This window comes from Phaethon aethereus (assembly GCF_964289735.1).
Source record: "Phaethon aethereus genome assembly, chromosome: 3".
Classification (NCBI taxonomy): Eukaryota; Metazoa; Chordata; class Aves; order Phaethontiformes; family Phaethontidae; genus Phaethon; species Phaethon aethereus.
Genome location: NC_138576.1, coordinates 73,110,163 through 73,122,764, shown reverse-complemented (window position 1 = coordinate 73,122,764; position 12,602 = coordinate 73,110,163).

Sequence of the window (12,602 nt, the reverse complement as noted above, 5' to 3'; positions counted from 1 at the left end):
CATGTTAAATTTAATCTACATCATGTTCTCCAGCCGCAGGAACATGTGTACCCACCCGGGACCGTGGCTAGAGGAAGGGGCAGAGCAGGCAGTGGCCAGGCAGCACGGCTGCCGCGCGGCCGGGGATGCCCTCCGGCTCCGCGTCTGGAAGCGTAGCCTGGCTCATCCCTGCTGCACAAGCCAAATAAAAGGGGGTAGGGGAAGAGGTGAGTAGACATGCTTTCAGGGGAGGCATTTTGTCAAAGGGCAGCTCAGCAGCAGGGTGGCTGAGCCGAGCTGGCATCTGGCTCCTGCTGACGAGGGCGGTCCTGCCTCCTCCTTCTCCCTCCTGCTCCTCATCACACAGCGTCGCCCTTTTTCCCTCGCTTCATCTCTTTGCTGCAGCCTGTCTGGTGCGCTTGTCTTCCATAAACCAGTGCTACTCAGTCAGCCAGAAAAAATAAAGAGTATTTATCCTTTTTTTCCTCAAGGTTGGTGAAATAAATCTCACCCCCGTAACGAACTGCTGCCCTAAGAAGGTTTGGTATACGTCCATTTTCATCCAGCACCATTCTTTACCTTTTAACCACTGCCGACTGGGTGACTGTCTTCATTTTCACACAGCTACTGTGGCACTGAATGAGATTTGTGCACTAAAATAATTCTTTGTGGCCTTCCTTTCACTTCTCTTTCCCCTTAAATTAAATACTGCTAACCAATCCGAGGGATGCTACTGGTTTTTAAAGCAAAGTCTAAAGTCAAAAGAAAAGCCAGGCTTTGCAAGGCAGGTATCTTTTTACCCGATCAGCTGCAACATCTGGAAATAAAAGGATTCTCAGCCCAGTAATCTGGCCTCTTCCTCAGCTGTATCAGCTGGAAAAACAAACCTCCCTCCTGACTGAGGCACCTCAGCTAGACACTGCCCGGTGCAAAAGCTATCATTTGGCTTTGCAGGCTGCAAAGTAGCTAACGTTTCCCACAGAGCGGGCTGGCAGGATCGCTTCTTATCTCACAAGAAACAAAGGAAGGAAGGACCTTTCTTCTGAAGACAGTGAATCAGTATTGATCGCCGTGATTTTATGTGAAGGCGCATGGCCAGGGAAGGAGGGGAACAAAGCATGGGGCAGCATTCTCATACATGTCTCAAAACAGACAGAAATGGGTAGAGTTTCGCCCTCTCTTTCTCTCCAGGCCAACTGGGGTTTGCTATCAAACTGAGCGTTTCTGCTTCACTTTGCCCCAACATCAGGAGGAATGGCAGGACGGGATCTGTCAGCAGGCAGCAGCTCCGTCTCCTGCTGTATTGGGGCTTTAGGTGCCAACCCCAGTGTGCTTTAATGCTCTACACGTCCGCAGGACCACGCTGACACTTCAAGCAGAGGGTCCCAAATGCTGGGACGGCATTTAATTTCCACTGAAACCTTCACGATAAAGTTTTAAATCCTCCCCCCTGGGAGGACGTTGACCTTAGGCAATCTTTTTAACAACACTGGCATTTTGGAAGCAGTTTAAATCTTGTCTTTTAACACTACACCTAAGATCCCCCAAAAAACATTCCTTTTTTGCTGTGGCAGCAAGAACAAAAGGGTGAGTGCTTTGCTTATGTCTGTGCAGCAAGTCCATCAGCAGCTGAGACTCAGTCACCACATCTTAATTAGCTTTATAACCAGGTCTCCTGCCTCAACACAGCAAAGAGAGGTGACCATCTCACTCACTTCAGTGAGAGCAAAGCTGCAACCATGTCCGCTCTTTTCTTTCTTTCCAAGCCAGCAGTGCTTGCTTGCTGGATTGTGGGAAGCGATGAGCCTGTTCTACATCAGCTGAGGACATGAAAAAGATGGTTATGTTAGTGCTCTGTTATCTCAGGTAGCTACGCTGTCCATACAGACTGACAGCATCCCCATCTGCTGCTGTTAGTGGTATGGATCTCTGCAACACAACCTCTGTAAAATATGCACAATAGCCTAATAAAACACAGACATAGGTGTAAGTAGACACAAAGGACCAAATTTTCAAAATGCAGGAATCTTGATTTGTACCAATAAAAGCCATAGGACACTGCATTTACAGGAAACTGTACATGCATAATTCATACCAGTGAATGTAAGCGGATGCTTGCATATGTATATACCTGTTTGCATATGCCTTTACCAATACACTGGAGTAATCACTTGTCTATATATACACGTGCATCTTCAGATATGAGATTAGAACCTGTCCCCTGAAGTCTCTACATATATTTCTGTTTCTTCTCCCTGCTCTCTCCATAATGCCTTGTAAGAAGTCCTCATAAATCTCCATCTTTCTGCTGCCTTCATTCCTTCCACTGCTCTTTTTATAACCAGTCTCACAGATCTTTATTATCCTTTGTGGCATTTCTAACACTGTTTTCTGCAGAGTGACCTCAGACTTCGCTATTTTTAAAGAAGTGTAGATGTGAGTGTCGCTTAACCTGCTGGTCCTGAGCCATATTCCGACCGCCTTGCACAGTTCCACCGGAACAAACCACCCCCACACTTGGTGCCTACAGCTCCTAGAGTCCCTTGACTCATCCCCCTTGAGTTTGACCCTCTTTTGCAGGTAGGGCTGCAGCCAGAGGCACGGAGACGAGCAGGGGTGTTGTAGGTCGGTGTAGTAACAGCAGCTTTAGGACTGCAGGAGTGATAAAGTCACTTCTGTGCTGCCTTCCGTCCGTCCATCTCTGGCCAGAGATACAGATATGTTCTTCCATACTCTTTTTGTACATCCTTTAACATTAGTTTGTGCTTGCTTTTAAATGCAAAAAGTCAAAATAAACATGTTTTTTTGTCTCATTAATTGAAAAGGTTTTGGTTCGAGTAATGATCCATATTTCCAGAGAAAAGCAGCCCACTACAAGATGACAGGAGTCTATTTAGTATTTTCTCAGCTTGGCTTTGTACTTCATTTAACAGGGCGATTCCAAACCTCAACTTGTTGTAAACACCACAAGCAGTGGATCTGGCTGATGAGAGCACTGCCGACCTTACCCAGGCTGTAAGCGGGTGTGTCAGTCACTGCTTCAGGGTATTCCCAAGGGGTGAAGGGCTAGGTGTAGCGCCTGTCATCTCTTGAATCCGCACATTGCAGACCCAGCCTAAGTGTTGCCTGAGAGGCTGTGGACACAATCCTCCTTTGCCAACAGCTGAGTGAAGGGAGAAATTGCCACCTCTCCCCCTGCCCCAGGATTTTGATGTGGTCCCTAACCGGCGACGTGCATGCCCTGGGTTCGTGAAGCCGGGCAGAACACGGATCCACAGTCATTCAGTCATTACCCCCCTGCACCACCGGGTCACCGGGAAGCGCAGACATTACTTGTATCAGGTATCTGTCACATCAGTCGGCACAGACTCCGTTTATGCTGGGCTTGGCTCTGCCTCGGCTTCTGGAGGCGATGTGCTACCCGGCGGAAAGCCCGCCCGCCGCCCCTTGGGGAAAGCTTTTGGAGAAAGCTGGGCTGGCGGCACCGGCGGGCACCGCTTCAGTGCTCCGCACCACGAGGCTGACGGGTTTTTGGCCCAGCACCAGGGGTCCTAAAACCCAGATTAGCCACCCGATGAAGCAGCGGCGTTAGGTCTCCGCTACCCCGGCGCGGTTTGACAGAAGCAGGCGGAGGGGTGCCCAGAGGCGGCGAGCCCCGGCAAGCCTCCCACTGCCCATGGGGAGGACGTGGGCTGGGTGATGCGTCTCCACTTTTTTAGCTTTTTATTCCCCCTACACGTGCGTGCGTGCACAGGAATAAAGGCAGAAAGGGCACCGTAACGGCAGGGAGGAAGGCAGCATGACGTTCAGCCCTTAGGTGACTCCTCATCCACCAGCTTTTGGAAGTGGCTGAGCAGTCGTAGCTCCCCTTGACACAGCGCTTAAAGAAATTTTTTACACAGCGTGCTGCGTCCGCAGTGGTGGGTGGCTGTGATACAGGCTGAGGGACTGAAAGCCGAGGAAAACAAGGAAATCCTCTGGTCTCCAGTACAGATGCTGAGGAATGTGTGCCATAAACCAAATCCAGATGGCCTGAATGATGAGCAAACCCCATCTTTAACCTCTTATCTTTCCAGCTTTGTGTTTCACCGTCACGCTAAATGCCCCCTATCTTTGCAATTAGTCTAACGATTACTTTCTCCAAAGGGTTTAGGTGTGATTCAGAAACAGAAAGGTGACTCCTCACATGAGACTGAGTTACAGGTCTGTTACAGACATCCACACGCACACATGCATTAAAAAGCAGGATCGTGTCAAAGCCAAGCAGGCTGTGCGGAGAACCGTTAAGTGCCACCATTTTGTGTACGTGCGGATGGTCTAGTCAAGAGAGGGAAATTGGAAATGTCAGTAGGGATGAGTGATCCGGGCTGCTGGCACTCGGCAGAGCCCCATCCACAGCCGCAGCGTCAGTGGGGGAGGAGAAGAGCCATTGCCGCTGATTTATGTGTAGTCCCCATGATGAATGTAAAATGAGAAAAAATGGAGATATTTGGATTAGGACATCACCTTGGCTCCCATAGCATAGCAGGTAGAAATGTTTCAGCCTGGCTAATATTTGTGAAGCCTTTTGAAGACGTGAACAAGATGCTAAATAGGTTTATTAGCGCCGCTCCCTCAGGGTGCAATAACTTATCTGCTTACAGGCTTTGTCACTGACGCACGGCCCTGCTGCGCGGCCGATCCCTGCTGTGACAGCACTGTCGCCCTGCCAAGGGCCCCGACGTGCCCCCCCCAAAAGGGAGGCCCTCCTTCACACTCACCTGGGTGGCATGGACCCCCTGCCAGAGGACCCTGCGTCCACCCAGGCAAGCCCAGCCAGCCCCAGAGGGGGCTCCTGCCTGCGTCTGCCTTCAGGCCTTCGTCGCTGGAAGTCCCCGAAGGCCACAGGACCCACGGACGTGGCCCGCCATCGGCAGCGGCTCCGCGGCGGCGCGGGCATCCCTGCGCGGGCGTCACGGAGCTGCCAGGAGTTCGTGCCTGGGCGGTGTATGGGGCGGTCGCGTAGCCGTAAGTCTGCTTGGGGACATTGCTGCCTGCGGCGGCGCTAGCAAAATACGTATGGAGCTAATCGTGGTTTGGGGAACGGTATTTTCCAGTTACTTTATCTGAAAAATGTAACTTACCTATATCCTCTCTCTCACACGCACGCACACACACGCATGTGCGTATACACTCACGTGCACATACAAAGGCGGTCTTTCCAGAACAGGGGAGAAAACAGGCCAGGCTACATGAATAATGAAAATGATGGCGTTCCCCAGGGCCGTATTCTTATACAGCTGTGATCATGGTGATTCCGTTATGAAAGTATCACCTTCTAAATTCAGAAATCTTGAAACCCTTTCTTTGCAATTGAGCTGCAGATTTATGTTTAAATCAAAGGTTACTGCTATTTCAATTGTAAAAATAGAGCCATGTCATTAGGTTGGACTTTCATCCCCAAATCAGGAGGACCCCCACGTCCTCTGCTAGGCAGATGGCTGACTCTGCGTCACTCTCCCGTTACCGTCTCCTCTCGCTATCCTGTGATCCAGGAACCTGCTCTGCTGACAAAAGGAGACCAAAGAGGCCGAGGCAGACATGCCACATGGCCCCTTCTCTGGATGAACAAAAATTCAGCTGAAGAAATATTTCCTAAAGCTTCTCCTTCTTCTTCTTATTTCCAGTGGGGAGTACTGGCTGGCGTGGCGGCGGGGTTGCTCTGAGGTCAAGACAGAAAGATCAAAGGCAGATGCTCTGGGATGCAGCGTCTGCGCGTCCTGTGGCTCTCTGGGATGCTGCCAAGAGCGGGGCAGGCCCCTGGGAAAGCTCCGGTGGGAGAACAGGGGTATGCCCGCCTTCCTCCCTCCTCTCGGGCACCGCACCAAAGGGACTGTCCTTTTCCACCGCTTGGTTGCAGTGAGAAGGGAGGAGGGAAAGGGATGTCACATGGGAATTTCATGTTTTGGCTGTGGTAGAGAATTAACCTTGCTTATTTGCTCGGTAAACAGTGAGACTTCATTCCTTTAATGTAGTAGGCAGCTCCTAGGAAAGCGGTTGCCGCTGCTGGGAGGGACGCTGCTGCTCTGAGCGTGGCCGCCTTTTGTCCTGGGCATGACTGCGGGGAGCACTGTGATGGTTTCAAAAGCAGCATGCAAATAACAGGAGCAGCAACGCGTAACGGCGTAGCGTAATGGGCGTGAATATGTCTCACTTCAGGAACGAACTGCATCCAGCCTAGAGAGATGAGACTTCTCCTTGCTAAGAGCTCACGCTGTCAGTGATGCTCTTAAGAGGGGAGTGATTACGGCTCTCGTGCCTCAGCCGTGACGCAGCTATGAGTGAGCTGAAGTCATACGCTACATCAGTCTAGAGTAGGTCAATGCTGACTTGTGTGAGCACATGCGTAGGGCTTCTCTATATGCTGACACGTTTCCAATAGGAGCGCTTCGCAAAAACGGGTACTTTAGCACAAGTGAAATCAAACTGCAAGCCTAACCAACCAAAGCAGCTATCTTGTTATGAAGCCCACGTGAGACCAGGTGAAAACGCCTTATTTCAGTTCAGCTTAAACCGGTGCCTGGCCAAATCAAATCAGTCTGCTTCAAATGAGTGGTCACAATGATGTTGCACTAGCTTAATTAAGTGGTTTCAGGTCAAACACAGTCAAATCAGTGCAAGATGTCAGGTAGGCGTGGGAATATTATAGTCATGTACATGTAAGAAACAGAAGTAAATAACTCAGCTAGGTAACAGCGGCTGTGTGATAGGCTGTATTACAAAGTATACCAATGGTTAGAGCTGAAGAGAAACATTTCATTGCAAAGGCTATTTTAATTTAAAAAATCATGTCACCTTTAAGAGGAGCTTGTATGATGAAAAACTTGCTTATTTTTTCTCCAGTAACATTTTTTAGTCTAATGAAAATGTACTTTCTCCCCACAACCCACAGTTTGCTTAAATTCTTAAGACTATCATGGCTGTAACATAACAACTACCACACAGCACATGAGTGTAACAGTGTATTTGGAATAATAGTACAAGAGTTAATATTTATCTGGACAAGTTAATAAAATAAAACTGACCTGTAGACAGATATTTATGATCTGGAAGGACAGGGCTGAAAGATACCTGCAAAAACATGTGATAATTCTCCTTGTACATCTCAAAGCATTGCCTGAAACTAGCTGTAGAAAGACTCATGTCCCCTTCTCCCTCTATAGCTGCTCCTCCATGGGATTTTTTTTTTAAGCATTTAATTTGGAACATATTTTAAAAGTGGTGAAATCCTGCTGTTTGAAAGAGTCATTAAGTGCTGCTGATCTGAATTATACATACCCTAGTACAGACAGGACAATTTATCCTTTCTCTAGGTGCACCAGATTTCTATTCCCTGCAAGAAGGCGGCATTAGAAAAGAGGTTGTTTTTTTTTTTTCCTCCCAGGTCCCTACTACTGTTTCAGACAAGCTCTGTTCATCTCTTCTGAAGAGAAGTAATATTTTTTTTAGTGAACTACAGATGATTATGTTGAAGTTTGTGTAAAAGGTAACTCTCAGACCAAGATGCAAAGCTTAACATTTCTAGCTTCACAAGATGGTCATGCTTTGCCAGGAATGACAGATTTATCTCGTGTAATTCATATTTCAGGTATCTTCAAACATCTGCCCTGCTTTGGTTAAGCTATTGACACACATAATGCTTTTCTGCATTTCTGGATTGCAGGAGAATGTTCCTGAGTATCGAAGGTGCCAGATTAAAAAGACCATTTTTAAAAACACTTTATATTATTAGACTATTAAATGTGAATGAATCCAACAGTTTAATTGCTATTTCATAATACTCTGTGTTTACTTTTTGTATTTTGCCTAGGTTATGTAAACAGACATCAGGTTAATTTTTATTTGTAGCTGAACTTTTCTCAGTCAATTCTGGCTCCCTTGCCCCAACACAGTTTTTCAGGGTGAGCGTTTACAAACAAAGGTTATTAAAACTTAAACAAAGAGAAGGGAGAAGGGAGAAGGGAGAAGGGAGAAGGGAGACGGGAAAGGCAAAATGGAAATGGAAAGGGAAAATGGAAAGGGAAATGGAAAGGAAACGGGAAACTGAAAAGGGAAAAGGAAGGGAAGGGAAGGGAAGGGAAGGGAAGGAATACATTTCCACATCTTTTTTCAAAAGCTCATACTGTCACTAAATTTTATGTGGCACTTCCTTACCATGTTTGATTACACAAGACAGTAGGATTAGTAAGAAAGCCCCCAGAAACTAATGGTCACTCCAGAAAAATTATGCAGAGCAATATTTATTCTGTGCAGAGTTTAACTTTTCACTTTGGCTTCTGTAACAATTGGATCAGAGCTTATGAAAGGTTTTTTCTCTAAAAAAAGGGTGGCATTCTAAAATCAGAGCTCTTCCAGACACTGAACAAATCCCTGCATTGGAGACTAACTGCATCTGTAGTAACCCCACATTATCTCATGTCTCTGCTGTCTCCAGACATCTCATCCCACATCATGGGAAATACTTAAAAAAAATTATTGATGATGTTCATAATGACCAGAGAGAATAAATATCAAGACCCCGACAATTTAAGAGGATTAAGATTGCTTTTGCAGAGGCCCTACTGAACAATGCCTTTTACTCACATTACATATTTGTAGCAGAGCATTATCATTTGCTGCAATTCTTCTTGGCTGTGTATTTTTATCTAATGGAATGGTCTGAAGTATTTCCTCCCTGGATAGATACCACGGGACGTTATGGTGGGACATCACACTGTAACTAAGGACACCCCGTGAAAAACAGGGTATTTAGCCCTTTTGTCTTTCTCCGTATTACTTGCATCTTGCATCAAGTTTCAATAACCGATAACTAAATTACTCATCTGCTTCATGTGCTCAAGTGCAGAGCCGTGGATTCTCCTATTGAGTCTAGACATGCTGGAAAACTGGCGCAAACTGAGTAAACATTTGCTGAATCCACCCTGCTTTCCATGCTGTATAACCCAGGGGCTGAAGAATGAAGGAATATAAAAATAAACATTTACATTAACCCATCCATTAGTTTCTCTCACCTGAGCAACTCCTCTAGCTGTACTGCAGTTGTGAGTCAGAAGAGCAGGGACATGCCTAATAGTTAGGTTCTTGGAATATTTACTTTCAAACAGAGAATTTTGTGGTATTAAAAAAAAAAAAACTCAAGAAGCTTTCTTCTTTTGAACGTTTCCTCCTAAACCCATTTGTTTCTAACCAAGGATAGACAAATGGCTCCGATACAGGATACCTGCAAAACTGGCAAGGGAGACATTGCGGAACAGTGTTTGGACCCAGAACATGATGGCACTGAAAATAAAACAAGCAAAGAGAAAATCATTTTTACTTCACAATTCGACGTGACCTTGTGTACCAAGTTAGCAACACAATGTTCTCTCAGTTTGGATAAGAAAATCGTGTGTGATTCACAAAGAAACATTTTGAGCATAGCTGTGCTTGTTAGTCTCCGTATTTATGGGTCTGTCAAGTCTTCCACTGTAAACACCTATGCTGAGGTTCTCTGCTGCAAAATGCTGCTGCAGAGCAAAGCGTCGCCAAGAAGCACCACAAGGCTTGGGGGTGGTACTCCTCCTTTTTCTAAGGTTATGCAAAGTACAATAGAAAGGGGAAAAATAGCAAATTCAGGTACTCAAAAATATCTCCATGATTTTGAGTTGCTATGATCAAAGTGAATTTAAGGTATACTTAATAATGGGTTGCTTCATGACATGGACCAGCATCTTTTGCAAAAAGCATCTGAAATGGCTTTATTGGAGCTGAGGCTCAGGCTGGCCTTCGGGCGTGTGCTTGAGAAAGGAGTCGGTGAAGCGTAAGCGTGGGGTGCTTTTTGGAAGACTGGGATTAAGTGCAGCGATATCTCTGGAATATCCCAATTAAGACCAGCTGCCGTTAGTTAACTGGTGAGAAATATGAGTTAGAGTCCCCTTCCACGACCATTCTGCCCAGCAGCAAAGCCGGTGAAACCATTCTGACCTTTGCTATCCCGGACACCGCTCCCCTCCCGTGCTCAGCTCCACCAGCCCCTGGCACGACTTGCCACGGGCCAGGGGAACTGCGTATTTTTTCCTAACGCAGGCGGTCTCAGGGACCCGCTTCACACCACAGCCCCACCAGCCGAGGGGGAGCGGCCGGCCGCGGCGCGGGGGGCCGGCCGAAGCAGCCGCGGAGGGGAGCGCGGCGCTCGGCGGGAGCGCGGCGCTGCAGAGCGGCGTAGCTGCGAAGCACGCCCGAGAGCGGCGACGGCCTTTCTCCTCCCTTCCTCTAAAGCCCTCCGCAGGCTCCAGGGCAGACCCCCGGCCTCCCGCGGAAGCGGAGAGGATGCTGCGCAGGCACCAGGCTCCACCCCGGGGCGGGAAGGGATTATTTTAGGGAGCTGAAATGTTTCCGTCGCTGGAGGTCTTTGAGAACGGGACGGATGAGCAGCAGTCAAGAATAGCTCAGTTACAGCTGATCCTCCCTTGGGCCAGAGACGCGAAATTGATGATTTCATATGATTTTTTCCACTGCTATGATTCTGTGGTTCAAGCAGGGCCATGGTTCAACTGGGGCCATAGATCCCATCCTCATTAACTAACACGGTACGTATAGTTAACCATCATATGCATCTCTCAGCCAGTGGTTTGCATTTACTCTTTCATGAAGTATTATCCCACATCTACAAAGTTATCAGCTAACTACTCTTGTATCATAAAAACATCAGTTCTTGTAAAAGCTAGGGGCACTGCTTCCCCCCCGTAAAAATCCCCAGAGCTAAAAACCAAGCAAAAAAAGCATAGCTGAGCGCAGTGCGGTGGGCAGCTGCTCCCAAGCCTCACAAGGGCAACGTAAAGAGCCAGCGATGCTGTATTTAGTCCTGTGCTGGAGGGCGGGAGCAGGAGAGAGGGGAATCCTTTCCCCAGCACCATCCTGCTCACAGGGGATCTCTGCCTTCGCACCACCATTCCCTCCTGGACAAAATATTCTTGGAGCTGATGGATGGGAAGCCCACAGAAGCTATGTAAAGGCAATCACCTCCTGCAGCTTTTCTGATCCTCAGAGGGAAAGAGACCTCCTGCCTGTGCCTTTAGGGGAACCTGCGGAAATAGGGCTCTGGGCAGCCTTGCATTGCCTTTGGGCTGATGCACACACCCCATGGGTTTGAAAGGGATCTGATAATCACGGGATAAACCCCTTGGGACAGAGCAGCAATCTGACTATCTGTGTGATGCTGCAGTGTGGATGTCTAGACAGAAAACAAATTACTAATCAGCTATCTTACGCCCCTGTCTCACATTACTTTTGGGGCACAGCAGGTAGGCACATTATTGCATGCTTTGGGGTAAATGGCCAATGGGTTTGAAATGAGAGAGATGTGCAAAGTAGTTTAATCAGATTTAGTGCTCACTGAAATAGAGATTAAAATGACAAAATGATAACTTTAAATGGAGGGTGGTTAAAACCCTAGAAGACATCATCACTTTTTCCATTGCCAGGTTTATTTCCTGACACCACAAAAACACAATCTGGGGTAGTTTCCAAATATATTTATTGTTTCTGGAAATCAGATTTAAAATATGTTGTAAGGGAGATAAAAAATAAGAGCAACACTTTATTCCTCAAGAAATCTCTCAGCCACTACGTAACAGAGCTTAGCGAAAACATAACCTACGAAATAGAAAGCGATTGCATAAGCATTCATCAGGAGAACTTTTCCCCTGTAATAATCCGGTATTGAGCAGTATCAGTGTCACACCGCTGAGCTAAAGGGACTTTAGTCTGATCCGGCAGGACAGTGCCTCAGCTCTCATCACTTCTGGCCTCTGAGTCACAAAGCTGACAGAGAGGTTGGCCTTAACCTACAATTTTCGTCACACCGGTTGATCCCTGCCTATAGCTCTGTGGGTGGCACGGGGTTGCACTGAGGCTCACAGACATCATTCACAGGGCTCAGCCCGTGCAGTCCGGTGCGGGGTCCCGGACTGACGTTTGAAAGATGTACGAAAAGAAGAAAACCCACGCAAGGCAGTAAGTCATCATCGCCGACTTTCCGGCGCGCTTAGCACTTCAGACTCGAAAAAGAGTAACATGCTTTTAAAAAGCAGCCCTTCCCAAAAACTAAACAACTGATTTCAATATAGGTTGGATAACTTTAGCACTGAGACTGATGAACAAAGGAAGCACCAAGTTCCCGGCCTCTGGCTAGAAGGACAACCCAGACCTGTGCCGGTGCCGGAGGAGGGGGAACCCTCCCGTGCCCCCGAAGCGGTGGGCGCCTTGGCACCCGGGCGGCACGGGCAGCTCTGCCCGCCTGGGGAACGGGCACGGGGAGACCCGCTGCCCCACCGGTGGGCTCGCACGCCGCGTGTGCCCCTCTTTGTGAAAGAGCTGGCGCTGAGCAACGCCTGCCGGGCACCGGCCACGTCTCTAACGTAAGTCCAGAGTCCTCTGGGAACGCTCCTGGTCCCGCAACCGGCTTTTTGGGGAGCAGATTTAGGTCAGTGCTGACCACTTGTGAGAGTGAACTTCAGTAAACTCCATTTGAGTTTTATTATCACGTAGTGGCCGTGTTAACCGCACATACTCTTAATGCAGCGGTTTGCAGGTTGCCAGGCACA